Here is a 16326-nt window from a genome sequence, read left to right as displayed (position 1 = left end):
CTTTGACTGCTCCCAATTCCCTTCTGTCCCCGAATACACAGATACCACCCCTGGCCCTCAGCTTCTGGTACTTCAACATACCAGAACGCAATTAAACACATCAGTCACAGCACAGGACATAAAACAAGTACTTCACAGGAAATGCAAGACGTCCGCTGGTCATGGCTGAACTACCTATCGCCACCTCAAAGAATGCCCTTCTCCTTTCTCATCACCTTTGCAACCCTGTATACCACCATCCTCTCCAGAGGCTACCATCCCAACCTGTGGAACGCCTCCAAAATCCTAATTTTTTTTCTCACCAAACAAACCCCCCACTGATACCTCCTCGTACTGCCTCACCTCAGTGTTTAGCAAGGTCTTTCAATCAATCCTCTCCTGACACATCCACCAACATCTGCTCCAACAGCATCTGTTTTCTATCACCCAATTTGGCTTCTGTCCCTCCTTTTCTGCTGATGATCAACTTCTGAACCTCACCCCGATCTCCTATCCCAACAGCTCAACAACTGTACATCCGCCATCTTTGTCTCCCTTGACCTAGAGAAAGCACGCAACCACGTAGGGCATTCCAGTCTCCTTTCCAAACTCAAGAGTTATACACTTACAATCAATTATTCCTGTCTTATTGCGTCCTTCCTCTCCAACCGGCCGTCCTATGTCTTTTTACCATCACTAATTCCCGTACCTTCCACCCCACTGCAGGAGCGCCCCAGGGATCCTCCCCTCTCCTTTACCTCTTATACACTGCCGATGCCCAAACCACCTCCTTCAGTATGGTGATGACATCACTTTCCTCGCCCTCTATCCTATGCTCCAGAAATCCCAACAATCCCTCTAAATCCACCTGAATCAATTTACCTCCTGGTGTAATCAATGGCTCATTAAAGATTAACCCCTGCAAAACGCAGGTAATAGTTACAGGACACACCATCTGGAGCTTCCATCTCCATGACTTCCATTTCACAATTTAAGACCGTCTCATCCAGCTAACGCGCTAAAATACCTCAACTAACCTTCGAACAGCAACTAATGTGAAGACCTCACCTACCAATCACCCAACAGAAAGCCCAAAACAGACAAACTACTAAGAGGCAAAACGTGGGGACTGCACCCCTCCACAGTCCTTCACACATAGAAACCGCTGATCTGACACATCCTTTGCTATGCAAATGTTGCATGGATATCCGCCCCTCCCAAGTTCTAAATGTCCATCCAGATACTTGAATTCCATGCTTACCGCCTCGCTTTCTGCATCCGCTTACCTTCCCCATCAAGGATCCTTTAACTCAGTAAATTTCGATATCTCCTCACTCACACTGAACACCTCTAAATAACCTACACCACACGTAAACCCGACTCCGACAATCATTCTGTGTCCCCTCCCCTTTACAATCCTAGTGTGCTGCTACATCTCACACATCCCACCAACCCTCCACCTGCACACCCTCCACATCCTCTCGCAAAGGAATTTCAACCGTCTCCCTCTCCCGGACCACGTACTCTGCCTCGTCATAAATCCGTCCTACCAACACTGACTCCATGAAGACAGCATTACATTACTTCTATCCCCCCATTAACATCACCTTTTAAAGTAATTTTAAATTCATAGTACATATGTCTCCTTGTTCTTTTCTTTTAGCACCTAAGTTAGAAGTAAATTCTACTGGCTGAAGAGTGGGTTGTTCGTGCCGCTGCCAGCCGCCCCGCGCTCTCGGTTCACATGGGGGTGAGGAGGGAGAGAGAACAATAAAGGAAAAAAATAGTCCAGGCAGTCAGTGGTTTTTACGCCTGACGACAATGGCAGATACAGCCATCGAAAGCTCAAGTATTTTATTCGAACTCATATGACTTGGGAACCAAGAAAATTTTATTGACATTTGAATTCTGTTCCTATTCTTGTTTTTCCTTTGAAATTGCGTTTAAATTTCCGTGCTTAGCTTGGAATCTGTTTAATGTTGTCATAGTTACAACTGACGTCGCAGCCAGCTAAAATAAGAAACTTACTCGACTGTCTCATCAACAGCAGTTTTTTATATACGTGGGTAATTTCCTGTTAATGCTATTACTTGCGTGTTATTTTTAAGAGCAGCAAATTGTAGTCAGACCAGATCTGACTCATGAAATTACAGCGAAATCCAGACATTTAGCTGCTTACAGGCGTTGATAAATATCAACGGGGACAGTTGAAAATGTCTGCCCCGACCGGGACTCGAACCCGGGACATGTCCGAAAGAACAGATATCATCTTCATACAGATAAGGCTTACCGGCTAACGATCTTCTTCAGTGCGGATGCACTCACATTGCCCGAACTCTTACGGGAATCAGTAGAGTGAATGCCGCGAGTAATGAGTATAGTGGGCAGGGGCACTATAAATGTAGTGTGTGGACAGTAAGTTGGAAGTGTGGGTCTTACGGGGAGTTTGCAAGAGACACTCCCCTGCAGTCGCATTATCCTCTGTGTCCTCGATGGCCCAGTCGGAGAGAGCGTCTGCCATGTAAGCAGGAGATCCCGGGTTCGAGTCCCGGTTGGGGCAGACGTTTTCAAATGCCCCTGTTGATATTTATCAACGCCTGAAAGCAGCTAAAGGGATGGATTTCATTGTAATTTCATTCTTCGAGAGCTGCAAGATCACCAACGGTATGTCCGAAAGAACAGACTTTATTATTGACGAATTGCAGCTTGCTCTCGTTACCTTCACTGAAACTCAGCATTTGCACTTTGATTGTAAGCGAACACCGGAAATTCTATTCAGGGAACTACGACTGTGTAAGTACTATATGTGTGAATATACACGAGGTGTAACGGGTATAAGTACAGATCATACAGATGACTGAGAACAATGTACTGAACAACATTACATCGGTATTTACTTCATTTGGGGACAAATAATTATACCTATTACGATTAGTACGTTTTAGATTGGTTAGTACCTCCAAGTACGTGTAGCTAAAGCAAGCCATTGATATTTATTTTCCTCTGGGTAGCAGGTCAGGTAATAGTATCGTGGACGCATGGATACAAAACGGAGAGACTATACTGACGGGCGTAGTCCACTTTGTGGCACAAACGTGCAAAAAACACCAGGCAGTAAATCATGTGATGTTTTTCCAGGACGACTGTTAGACACAGAGAGAGAAAAAAAAGAGACACTAATCCACTAAAGTGGGTACATATTAAGTTAACAAGGATCTCAATATCTGTATGTATACGCCTAACACCCTATACTGATTCAAGAAAATGTTTATCTCTCTACGAAACAATACCTCATTTACAACTCTTATGATCCCGCTTGTTATAAAACGATTTGTGCTTATGTTTCTTTTGGATTCGTTAACCTTCAAAGATCAAGGCTCCAGGAATGTAGAACTCTAAGAATAAAAGATCTTGCTAAATGGGAGAACAAACATATTCGCATTTTGAAATCATTTTTACTTGGTTTTAGCTGCTTCGAGCTGGTGTACGTCTCTTTTATGTGTCACTTCTGCAGAACAAATTTAATAATATAGCAAGTATGTTTGAATGGGCAAAACGAATATTTCAATACTACAGATTTTTCACGTTTTAAAAACCGAGCGTAAAGAAGATTAGGACTTTTTCAATGACATATGCAAATCATACAACTTGTTAGTGGCTCTATCTAAAGTTTCAATTATTTATCTACATAACCCATCAAATTTCTAATTATTGTGGACCTCCGCTTTGGACCCATTGGCAGGAAATTTGTGCGAACCACAAAACAATCCTATGTTTACATGAGATAAACGAAGGACACTATGTGTGCCGGTAACACCTGTCCCTTTCGTTCCGAAATGCACGTCCAGTTGGTGATGGCGCTCCTCTAGAATTATATGAATCCAAATTCGCCGGTTCGCTGTGACCTACGGGGAAGTGCTCTGCCGACCGACAGCTGATTGACCCGCGTCGTGGCATTAGTGCAGGAGAGAGCGCAGCCACAGCAGACTTCCTTGCCGGTCGTACAACGCTACTGAACTTGAATCGACTCCCCTCCAGACGCTGCTGCGCGAGACTTCCTCGCCGTGCCGCACCTGCGGAACAAACAGTGCGACCTTCTCGTCAGACGGTCCAGCAGTGTGCGCCCAGCACGCCAGAGGCCAGCACACGTGTCCACCGGCGAGCATGTCGCAGGCAGCGTGCGGTGAGTCCAGTGTTTACGTTTACCTGTGCCTGTGCTCCACGAGCGGTTACGGTAACGCCACGGCTGCCACGTCAGTGATTGTTCATATTAGGCCTCAGGTTAAAGAGCCAGGGATCTAACAAACTGCTGGCTTTGCGTCTTCAGAGACCCAAGCACAAGAAATCTCGTACTCCAGACTACATTTTTAAAAGTTTATTTTTTCAATTTTTAAGATTGTTTCGAGATGTTATATATACGGATGGTTGTAACTTGTGGAATATACTCGTTTGTGCACTTGTTTTTCTACATACGGTCTTCAGAGTCCGCCTTCCAGAACAACAAACAAATTACGAAGCCGAGAGATACAGAGTCCTGAAGGCACTTGAGCTGGTGAGAAGCCATCACAGTAGTGCTCCGACTCTCGCTGTGCCCTGCAGTATGTACAGCAAATGTATCCCAGTACTTCCACCAGGTGCAAACTCTGTCGGGTACGGGGACATATCGGGATATGAGGAAACTATGCAGCCGACGAAGCAGCCAAGGAAGCGAGTTAGTTGGGCGTTGCGATCCGCCCAGCACGTTTTCCTCTCATTGTGCGGCAGAAGGGTCACGTGTAAGCGGGGATGCGATTGGATGGAGGTGGTAAACACACAGTTTCCTCATCCGGCAGCATGATCCACCAGCACTGGACGCTTGTTGAACATCACTTTCGTTGCAACGTATTTTGACCACTTGTTTTTCACATACTGACATAACGGCGGCCGGCCGCCTCTTTGGTTGGATGGCCTGTCCACCATCCCGGACGCAACAGTAACAGGGTAACATGCTCCGCCCCCGTTTTTTATTAAGCTGTCAGCTATTCACGTACAACCAGCAGTTTTAGTATTTTTATTCAGCTGATCCTCGTTCCCTTAAGTAGCATCCCAAGCCAAGCTGAATATTTTAAGCATCGTAGTTTAGTGTTACCAGGAAAGCCTCTACCCACATTATTCAAAGAATCAAATTACCACATATGAAACAGCATCAAAGATTTGATTCCTTTACAAACGAGCTGATGTGTTAAATATTTGACGTTAAGCATCTAAGCAAGAGAAGTTTACGTGCATACATGTCCGAATGAAATTTGCATCATACTTCTGAACAACACAGCAACTGCAATGTCGTAGTTTGCAAAAGGTTTGAAATTATATTTAAAGTCTCTAAGTACTGTTGTTCTCAGATACTGCATGAATATATTATCAGTAATTTGCAAGCCGTAAGTTATACTAGCTCAATATGCACGCTGTATAGCTTCTAGCAGCAATACTTGTCTTACTGTGTTAAACCTTTAACTTAAGACTACACATCTTATTGAGCAGCTTACGAAAACATTTTTAATTTTTAAATCTGGTCAATAATTATATGAAATAGTGAAAATTGCCCACGGAAGCCGTTCGATAGCCAACCTGTATATGCCTTCATACCAATTCGACGAAGAGCCGTATCAAGTCTACCTGAAATCTCACATCTAATTTGCAGAACAGAACCACTTCCTTTACAAGTTTCCTCCAGATAGCTAACGGCACAGTCATTTGTTTAACATTAGCCTGGTTACATCCATTACTCGGCAGATTAGCTTCGTGTGTCGAGTATGCGATATCAGCTTTCCACAAGCACAAATATGCTGCTGGTTCTCAGCGTGAGGTGCTGATAAATTTTAGACAATGTGTCTAATAGTGTATTTTAATACGAAAGGTTTCCATCCTAGGCATTTTATAACACTTAAAACACTTGATATTGGCACTTTGAAGCCGAAATCATGATTATGTAAGTGTGAATGTAACACTGTAAATAAACAAGTCTAATGGCGTTACAAGGCCCCGGGAGTAGATAACATTCCATTACAACTACTGACGGCCTTGCGAGAGCCAGTCCTGACAAAACTCTACCATCTGGTGAGCAAGATGTATGAGACAGGCGAAATATCCTCAGACTTGAAGAATATAATAATTCCAATCCCAAAGAAAGCACGTGTTGACAGATGTGAAAATTACCGAACTATCAGTTTAATAAGTCACAGCTGCAAAATACTAACGCGAATTCTTTACAGACGAATGGAAAAACTAGTAGAAGCCGACCTCGGGGAAGATTAGTTTGGATTCCGTAGGAATACTGGTACACGTGAGGCAATACTGACCTTACGACTTATACAGGGAGCTAAAGGCTATTTACAATTTGTACAGAAACCAGATGGCAGTTATAAGAGTCGAGGGGCATGAAAGGGAAGCAGTGGTTGGAAAGGGAGTGAGACAGGGTTGTAGCCTCTCCCCGATGTTATTCAATCTGTATATTGAGCAAGCAGTAAAGGAAACAAAAGAAAAATTCGGAGTAGGTATTAAAATCCATGGAGAAGAAATAAAAACTTTGAGGTTCGCCGATGACATTGTAATTCTATCAGAGACAGCAAAGGACTTGGAAGAGCAATTGAACGGAATGGACAGTGTCTTGAAAGGAGGATATAAGATGAACATCAACAAAAGCAAAATGAGGATAATGGAATGTAGTGAAATTAAGTCGGGTGATGCTGAGGAATTAGATTACGAAATGAGACACTTAAAGTAGTAAAGGAGTTTTGCTATTTGGGAAGCAAAATAACTGATGATGGTCGAAGTAGAGAAGATATAAAATGTAGACTGGCAATGGCAAGGAAAGCGTTTCTGAAGAAGAAAAATTTGTTAACATCGAGTATCGATTTAAGTGTCCGGAAGTCGTTTCTGAAAGTATTTGTATGGAGTGTAGCCATGTATGGAAGTGAAACATGGACGATAAATAGTTTGGACAAGAAGAGAATAGAAGCTTTCGAAATGTGGTGCTACAGAAGAATGCTGAAGATAGGGTGGGTAGATCACGTAACTAATGAGGAGGTATTGAATAGAATTGGGGAGAAGAGGAGTTTGTGTCACAATTTGACAAAAAGAAGGGACCGGTTGGTAGGACATGTTTTGAGGCATCAAAACTTTAGCATTGGAGGGCAGCGTGGAGGGTAAAAATCGTAGAGGGAGACCAAGAGATGAATACACTAAGCAGATTCAGAAGGATGTGGGTTGCAGTAAGTACTGGGAGATGAAGAAGCTTGCGCAGGATAGAGTAGCACGGAGAGCTGCTTCAAACCAGTCTCAGGACTGAAGACCACAACAACAACAACAATAATGGCGGTACTGACTTTAAAGAAAAATGAGAAAATTTCAACGCTCTACTATTGAAGCCGCAATATGAACAAGCAGTTATCCCCTTTCCTCTGCACTGTTAATACGGTCGGAATAGTTCTTCGCAGGAAATAACATCAAGGAGTCACTCAAAGATTGCAATAATAGTCACGCAGTTTCCCTCTTGACCAACACGCCGCCAAACACATCAGATCTAAATACAAAGGCACAGCCGAGAACGAAGGAAATCATACAACCGCTCCTGTTAAATCCGGGCACAAGTATTTACTATTTACAGTGTCCACGAGATCACAGTCGTCTCCTTACCTGAACAAGGGGAAAATCACACAAAAAAGCACTGCATCCGGAAAATACCTAATAATAACAGTTGGAAACGTAGGAGTGAGGGTCAGAAAGCAACGGCTATTCTTTCATCTTGCAGAATATAATGCTAAAGTTATAAAATTGACTTATGTGCCGACATCCAACTTCCTTTTATTCTCTTTAGAAATGATATCGGTGGCGATTGCCGGCTAAAAGTTGATCCCGTGTCGCACGTTTCCCACCCCTGAAGCAACTTTGATTATACGTCAACTGGGTTACATAACTCTCTGTACTCGTCGGGCATCAGAAATAATGATATCAGAGTTAAAAAGACGACGAAAACAATAGCATCGTTTCATCGTGGAATGAGCAGAGTTCTTAGGAGAGGTTGTAGAAAGATGAGAAATATATTCATTTCCTCGTATCTAAATCGAAGAGATTCGGCGGAAAGCTGCCATACGTCAGTCGCCGGAATAGAGCTGTATTTTCCACGCAGGAAGTCTTTTCTGCAGCATGTGAGGTGGGTTATTTTTAAAAAGATCTACCAGTTCCTTTAGTACGATACATCGACAAACTGAAAGAACGTGAAATTCCGGTAAGATAACGCAGTAGGAGGCCAGACACAAGTGCTCAAACCACTGCAGAGACTGGAAAAATTGGCTGCTACTGCCTGGTCCACAGTAATGTCAGGAATTAGCACATCACCTTACTACTGTTCGGCGCTCTTAAGGGAGCTCACCTGGGCGTCGCATTCAGTATAAGGAGACTGCAAAATTCTGTGCTTAATTCCCCACCAACTTCGACGGTGATTTGTACAGCTTTTTTATGTTTTTGTTGCAGTTTGGGATATTCAAGATCTGTAGCATTACACTACCGAAACATTTCTCTTGGACCAGGAAGATTGAAAACTATCAAAATCTTTAAAGTAATATGCATATTCGTATTTTCGCGGCACAATGATTGTTCCACAAAATTTCGGGCGTGCAGCCGCATAAATTTCACTTCTTCTTCTGATGTTTCGGCTGCATGCCGTCCAGCCATCTTCAGAATGGGCCGGATGCGGATGACTGACGCTCAAGCACTTGCTCCGTCTTTTTAAACCCGTGGACCGCGCCAGTGCGCTTGCGGCACTGATACATAAGGCGCCAGAGACGATGATCGGCAGGCAAAGAGGTAAAACACATGCATGAAATTAGATCTATGGTTGCATGGTCGATCCACAGGTGATATCGATGTATCACTGCGAGCTGCACCATTGTGACGTCTTTGTGAGTTTATTACAGAAAGTGCCGGATTCCATGATTTGTAGTCCCAGATAGATGAGGTCGAGGCTAAAATTTCGACGTTATCGTAAAGTTTGTTGAGAATTATTTTATCTTATGACTATTAGTGTAGTTCTAATGAATTCATATGAAAGGTTGTTCCATAAAATTTCGGGCGTGCAGCCGCATAAATTTCACTTCTTTTTCTGGTATTTCCGCTGTATACCGTCCAGCCATTTTCATTTTGAGCCGAATGAATGACGCTCAAGCACTTACTCCGTCCTTTTAAAATCCGAAATTAGATCTGTGGTTGCATGGTCGATCCACACGGTGATATCGATGTATCACTGCGAGCTGCACCATTGCAACGTCTTTGTGAGTTTATTACAGAAAGTGCCGGATTCCATGATCTGTAGTCCCAGATAGATGAGGTCGAGGCTAAAATTTCGACGTACCGTACACCATACGGTGGCCAGTGTCTGTACAGTGCTCTGCCACCGGCGATTTATTAGGTTGTAAGAGCCGGGTGTACGTGCGGTGCTCTGCGCATCTCATGTACTGTACGTGTGGTCTGTCCATCACAGTGATCAGTCTACATCAAACTGAGGAGTGACGTACACTTTGCAACTGGTAGCTGACTCGACAGCGACGCAATACACGTGATCCAAAAGTTACTCATTACTCGGAAGTCTGGTTTACACCGGAGCGAAGGCAAGCGAACGAGCATCAGCGAACGTGAACTTGTGTAACGGTAGGTAGGAGACTGCGAGCGAATACCATTTGCTCTTATTCCGTTCGTATTCGCTGGTGCTCGCTCGTGTTCTCCTCGTTGGCGGTCTTTCGATAAACCATCAGATCTTCGCGTCCTCTCCGCTTCGGCGCTAGCAGCGCAGACGGCTATGCTCTGTTGTTTTTCATGCGAAATACTGTTGGTGTTGACGAGCGTCAACGACGGTGTGACCTGAAGAGTACGTCCTATGTAATGTTGGTGACAGAAGAATACAGGTATAGTAGGTTGTTGTGGGACTCGAGAGCATATGCCGAAGAAAAAGAAATGTGACTGGCAGAAAATTACCGAGATCTCAACGGTACAACTGGCGACGTGACAGAGGTGATCAATTTAATACATGCTTTCGTCAAGTAGAAAAGAAGTGAATAAGCACAAGCTTTTTATAAAGCACAACAAATGTGTTTGGAAGAAATCAAGTACGGATACATATCTATTTTGCTGCTCAACATTAAAAATATGCGAAAGACGTGGTGAGTGATTATCCTTTTCATGGCCAACATGTTACCTGTCCTCTAAGAAAGAATTAGCAGATCAAGCTGCCTATATGACAGGTTTACGTATGTTCCACTTTTCATTAATCATAGTTTATTGACGTTCTCTGCCTTATATGTGTTTTAGTAAAACTCTTGAAATGCTCCGCAGTGCCGCCCGGGTTCCCGGGTTCGATTCCCGGCGGGGTCAGGGATTTTCTCTGCCTCGTGATGACTGGGTGTTGTGTGCTGTCCTTAGGTTAGTTAGGTTTAAGTAGTTCTAAGTTCTAGGGGACTGATGACCATAGATGTTAAGTCCCATAGTGCTCAGAGCCATTTGAACCATTTTGCTCCGCAGTGCCACTGCAGCCAGTAGGAACTATCGCAGATGTAGCAGCTATTAAAATGCGAAATCATTTGTAACATATAATGACAAGTGAAACTGAAAGGAAACAAACGGGGAAAAAAGTAAGTAAACTGTTTATTATTTCAAAAGTAATCGCCATAACAGTTAATGCATTTATCCAACTAGCTCTCTGAGAAAAGATGGTCCTCGCCGTCACGAAAACTCCAAAAATATGGGAATCGCATGCGAAGAGATGGGGACTGTATGGAGGACGTATCAGGGCTTCTCAACGAAACTTCTGCAGCGCAGTCGAAACAACCTTGGCAACGTCGCTTCCCACGAGGTTTTCATATTTTTGGAGCCGTGAAGAGAGACATTTGTAGCCGTAGATTTGCTACGAAATAAGAAGTGCGCACATGGGTACGTAATGGTTTTCCATGAAGGCACTGACTGTCTTGTGACAGAGTGAGATAAATGTATTAACAGTTACGGCGATTACCGTCGACGTAATAACACTTTACTTAGATTCTTTGCATCTGTCTCGTTTTCATGTAACTGCCCCCCCCCCCCCATCCATGAATGTCTATATTACGTTGCTCGTCGGTAATATGTGTTTTGATTTTCAATTTGCTCCTCAGTTATAATGCGAAGCCAGCGAAAAGCATCAAACGACATACGCGCCAAGTTTCGGAGTGACGCTGAGGACGGCTGGAGATGCAGTTCAATGTTACGTGCACTGCATTTCACACTTACACACAAATTTAGGGCCGGCCGCGGTGGTCTCGCGGTTCTAGGCGCGCAGTCCGGAGCCGTGCGACTGCTACGGTCGCAGGTTCGAATCCTGCCTCGGGCATGGATGTGTGTGATGTCCTTAGGTTAGTTAGGTTTAAGTAGTTCTAAGTTCTAGGGGACTGATGACCACAGCAGTTGAGTCCCATAGTGCTCAGAGCCATTTTTTGAACCACAAATTTAGGCACCTGCATTCTTCTTCTCCAACATCGATTTGCCTGCGTGTTAGTCCTGCAAATATTCATATCTGCATATGAAGATGTTTTACACTGCAACTGGAAACTGTGTTTATCGAGCGAAACCTGTCTGACGACTGTAAAAAATACTACTACGCAGCATTCGTAGGACTTGCGCACTACTATGCATGTGCCCCGTCGCACGCTCTCCTGCCGTTTCCTCACATCAACGCTTGTAATAGAACATTGGTTAACTGTATGCGAATGTTGCTTTGCTGCGAGCGAGCCGGACAGTTCAGTGCAAAGCGGCCGCGCAGAAAGCTCGTGCCTCGCAGTATCGCCGAGGGGGAACCACCGGCGAGCTTCGATGACAAAGCGGCCCGGCTGTCTCGCACACGGAAGGGCGGCAGCGGCGGCCAGCGACGTCGGTAAAAGCAACTGCGTGGCTTGTATGTCGTATCTGGCCACCATCAAAGGGATAATATGTGAGGGAATACTGAACAATGGGATACACCGCCTCGACTTTGACCACACATTCTTTAAAAAGACGAACAACAACGAAACGATTCGACGCTTCGTTTCCCAAGATGACTGCTTTATTATTTATGGCTCACAAATTATCATCTATGATTTACATACGCCGTCATTGGTCAGAACCGACGAGTTGTATCCCTTTCTTTAGTTGGTCCGTGGTGTTATACCCCGTACGAGTAGTCACAATCGTAGCAGGGCAAATGTCATGATGAAACTTTGGCTGCAGACCTAGCCCTCATACTACTAGTGAATGTGGTGACTTAGGTACACAGTCAGCGTACGGTCTGTCTTAAATCTAGTAGGAAAGGTTTAACCAGTGGGTTCATTTATCTCCTGAACAGCATCTTAATGGCGTAAAGGTAGTTAGCTGTTGAAATTTTGTAACATCTGCACTGTCGTTTCACTGACGAAATGAAATGAAATATGGCATTGTTGGCCGGGAGGCCCCATGAGGGGAAGTTCGGCCGCCGCATTCCAAGTTCTTTAACGCCACTTCGGCGACTTGCAAGTCAATGATGATAAAATGATGATGAAGAACACACAACACCGTAATCACGAGGTAGAGAAAATCACTGAACCCGCTGGGAATCGAACCCGGGACCACGTGCGCGGGAAGCGAGAACGCTACCGTAAGACCACGAGCTGCGGGCGTTTCTCTGATGATTTCAGGGGACTTTCATGTGCATGATGGTACTCTTTTCGATTCGGTTTTCACTCTGGAGAATGATTTTCAGTATCGTATACACCATGTGGTTTAGTTACAGAGCGCAAGCGCAATAAAAACATGTATGAAAAGGCGACGCGCAGAATCACATTTGGGGGGGGGGGGGGGGTTCTTGGTGCTCAGTACGTACCTGAGCCAGGAACGGGGTAAAAAAATTTTTGGTTCAGCCCGCCCACTTGTATTCGAACATCTGTCTCACTGCAGCTTTGTTACAGTATATTAAACAAGTCTGAACGACGAACCCGAGCTGGCGCCCAGACAAATTGTGCGAATCGATTAATTTTTTCTGCAAGAGATTTTAATTGGGCTGAAAATAATGCTCAAGTAATGGCACCGTTTGTATGTGCACCGTTCGGATTTTACATGCAAAAACAGTCAACGTAGTTCGGATTATAAGTGCAAAAAAAGGAATACGTAAATAAATCCGGGTTGGAGGTAGGCTGGTGGCTCAAATTTGGTTCACCGGTAGGTCTAAGACAAGTTTTAACCATTTAAAAATCTTGCATCGTTTGGATTTCATGGGGGAAAACACGCTTTCTGCGAGGTATTTGAAGTGCGCCACTTCTATACTGTACTTTACACTTGTACGAACCGGTTCTAACTTAGGACGAAGGTAGATAAATGGATAATGCCAAAACGAAATTCTTTTTATCCAATAAAATTCGTTCTTAAGTGAATAGAATGCGCGGAAAGGCTTAAGGTGATTCATATAAATATGAAATGCATTATTACGATAAAATTGGAAACTCGCATTCAAAAGTCTAGCTTTATGCGGATTTTACGTGCACAACAACACGTTTTTTGTGAGTGTTTCTACGCGCGCCACATCTATGTCTCAAATTTGTGAGAATCTGTTCAAAGAGGGTGAACAAATGCATGTAATTGATGGTTGTCCTGTTGTTCTGTGACATCTTTCTCCGTTGCCACGTTGCATGTAAAATGCTGATTTACGTTACGCGAATCGCACTTGCTGAAAAGGCTTAACGTGATACAGATTATAGAAAAAATATATTCTTAGGGTAATTATAAGAAGCTTTTCCAAAAATCTAATATCGTTCGAGTGCGAAACACAACGCGTGTGCAAATGAAATTGTGTTTCGTAGAAATGCGCTGCATTTTAAGCGCTACATTCGTATATAATTAAAAAACTTGTTATTACAGTTGATTATCGTTTCGTTGTTTATATCACTGACTTTAAATCATCAAAAATCTGTGTGCGTATAAAATAATGCACGTACCAATCCAGAATTATGTCCAGCCTTGTACAAAATGGTATGTCTGATCAAGCATTTAAAAAGGTTTAGCGATGACCACGCAGAAAATTAAACTAAACCGGAAACTGCAATTATAAAAATAATTGTCAAAAAAAGGTCATCTTATTTTTAATGAATAGAAAATGATTCACTGCGTTTTCTTCAGAAATTATTATGCCGTCTTGCAGAAAATTTATTTTCAAACAGAACAAGCTGGAGTTCGACAATTTTATTACAGGACTGAAAAGTTGATAGTATTTTGACGTGCATGCATTGTTTCGCAATTGTTCTACTTATTTCAGGCTACCAATTCCGATCGGTCGTTGCAACATTTCACGCCAAAATTAGTCACGCGAGTTTTTCTACCAGTCATTTGTTAACTTTCAATTTTTATTATTGCTTACTTTAAAAAAAGACAAGACTTTTAAGAGATAATAAGAAGGGGTACGCTTTTCAATAATTCATTATTTGTTGCACAAATCCTTCAGCTTACGACACAGTAAGCAATTAAGTATGTTTAGCTATGTAATATGGTGACACCGTAAGTTTATCTACATAATATAAACTATTTACAGGCATTATCATCATAAACTTCCCGCAGTATTTAATATTTCTTTCGCTATCGTATTTATGTTTGCTGTTATTTTGTCCACTCTATCAAGTATTTACGGTTACTTAAGATATGTCTGCATATACAGCGTTTTGCATCTGTATGAATAAAATGTGTGTAACTATAATACAAAAAAAACAATAAAAATTAAATTTTTAAAAATTAAAAATATAAATAAAAATCACCAGATAACAGAAAATAATGAAAAGAAAAAAAAAATAAAACATCACAGGGGCAAGTGACCCACACGTGTGGTGAGGCCGGTGCGCTTTGAGGGCACAGGAGGTACACTGGACCGGCTCAACCACACCAGGTAGGTAACCGTAAATAAGGCCAACGCGAGCAGAATGGTTCGGAAGACAGTAAAAAAAAACCTATACCCGATCAGCCGTCGCCCAAGTCAACAAGAATCTGCATCGGATGCCAAGCTAAGGCGGTTTAATGTCAAAATTTTGGGAACAGAATGAAAAATGCTTTTATCGTAGCACAAAAGAAAGTGAACATATCCCAGACCGAACTAGTTGCGTAAAAGAAGGGATGTAGCCTTCAAAGACATTTAAATCAAAACATCTTCACATATTCGCGCTTTTCTACGAGTTAACTCTATTTCCCTAGCGCAGTGTGCTTCGTTAGCTGCAAGGCGTTAATACACCCACATTTTGTAATTTATAGCCAAAGTCCTTGATCCTGTGTCCAAAATCCAAAAGATTCGCCAGCCACAGTAAACAATATATTAAAAAATATGGCCTAAGAGGATACTTGAGACATCTAAAAAAGCTTTTCTGGAGGGATAACATTTCTAGGGGTGGATTTGTTCCGCGGGGGAGGGGGGGTTGGGAACGCTAATAATTTTTTGACTTCTGGGTGGGGCGGTGGTCGATTTTTTTCACGAGAGGCCCATTTCTCCCGCCAAACTCAACCTATGTTACATTAATGTTGAGGGATGAAAGGACAAATAGACACAAACTAATGTGCGTCTAGACAGTGCGTCTATAATAGAAAGTATCCCAGAGTGTGGAAGCATCTATCCTGAACTTTTAATGACACGCTGTGTCATATTGCACGGCATGACAAACGCCATGGTGGATGGCATGATGGCATGTGCTTATGTTAATACGACATGACATCATGCATCTACTTTGCTTCACACGATGCATTGTATTACATGGCTACTAATACTCTCAAGGGAAAAGGCGCCAATATGTCACGATGTTTTGATTTACGAGCCTTTGAAGCTGCCAGATAAGACGAAAAATCCGGTTTCCTTCTTTTGCATCCCTGAACCCGCCCAAGACATATTCGCCTTCTCTGGTAATATTATTTTAAAATACCTTTATAAATAATCATGCAGACCATGGGTCTGATCGCAGCAGTACAGTTCATTCTGACACATTTTTCGCATGTATCAGCCCTACGATCAGGTATCATTATCCGTGCCCCGACTGGGCGAAGGGGACTTACTCCGTCCCCAGACCTAGCAGTTTTCTGCTGAGTGTTTGTTCTCTGAACAGCATTCCACGGGAACAAACCAACTGCGTCTGTACTTGACGTTGCTCGCATCTTAGGTAACTGGGCTATGCACAGCTCTGTTTAAAAGGAATAGCTCGAAGTATTCGTAGGGTCGAGCCGCGCACGTCCGCTTTCATGTCCAGCAGATAAGTCGCTGCAAATAATAACCTGTAGCTGTGATCCTGCAGTCAAACAGTCTATACAATGGCTACA

The 16326-nt window shown here is 43.1% G+C and overlaps 1 protein-coding gene across 3 annotated transcripts in view; it reads right to left on the bottom strand.

Annotated features, from left to right (window-relative positions):
* LOC126203958 (trichoplein keratin filament-binding protein) overlaps positions 1-16326 on the bottom strand; it is an 801925-nt gene that overhangs the window by 168927 nt on the left and 616672 nt on the right. The gene's annotated exons all lie outside the window — the stretch shown is intronic.

The sequence above is a fragment of the Schistocerca nitens genome, chromosome 9 (genome assembly GCF_023898315.1).
Source record: "Schistocerca nitens isolate TAMUIC-IGC-003100 chromosome 9, iqSchNite1.1, whole genome shotgun sequence".
NCBI lineage: Eukaryota > Metazoa > Arthropoda > Insecta > Orthoptera > Acrididae > Schistocerca > Schistocerca nitens.
Note: the sequence above shows the minus strand (reverse complement) of the source record. Positions and strands in the feature narration are given on the sequence as shown.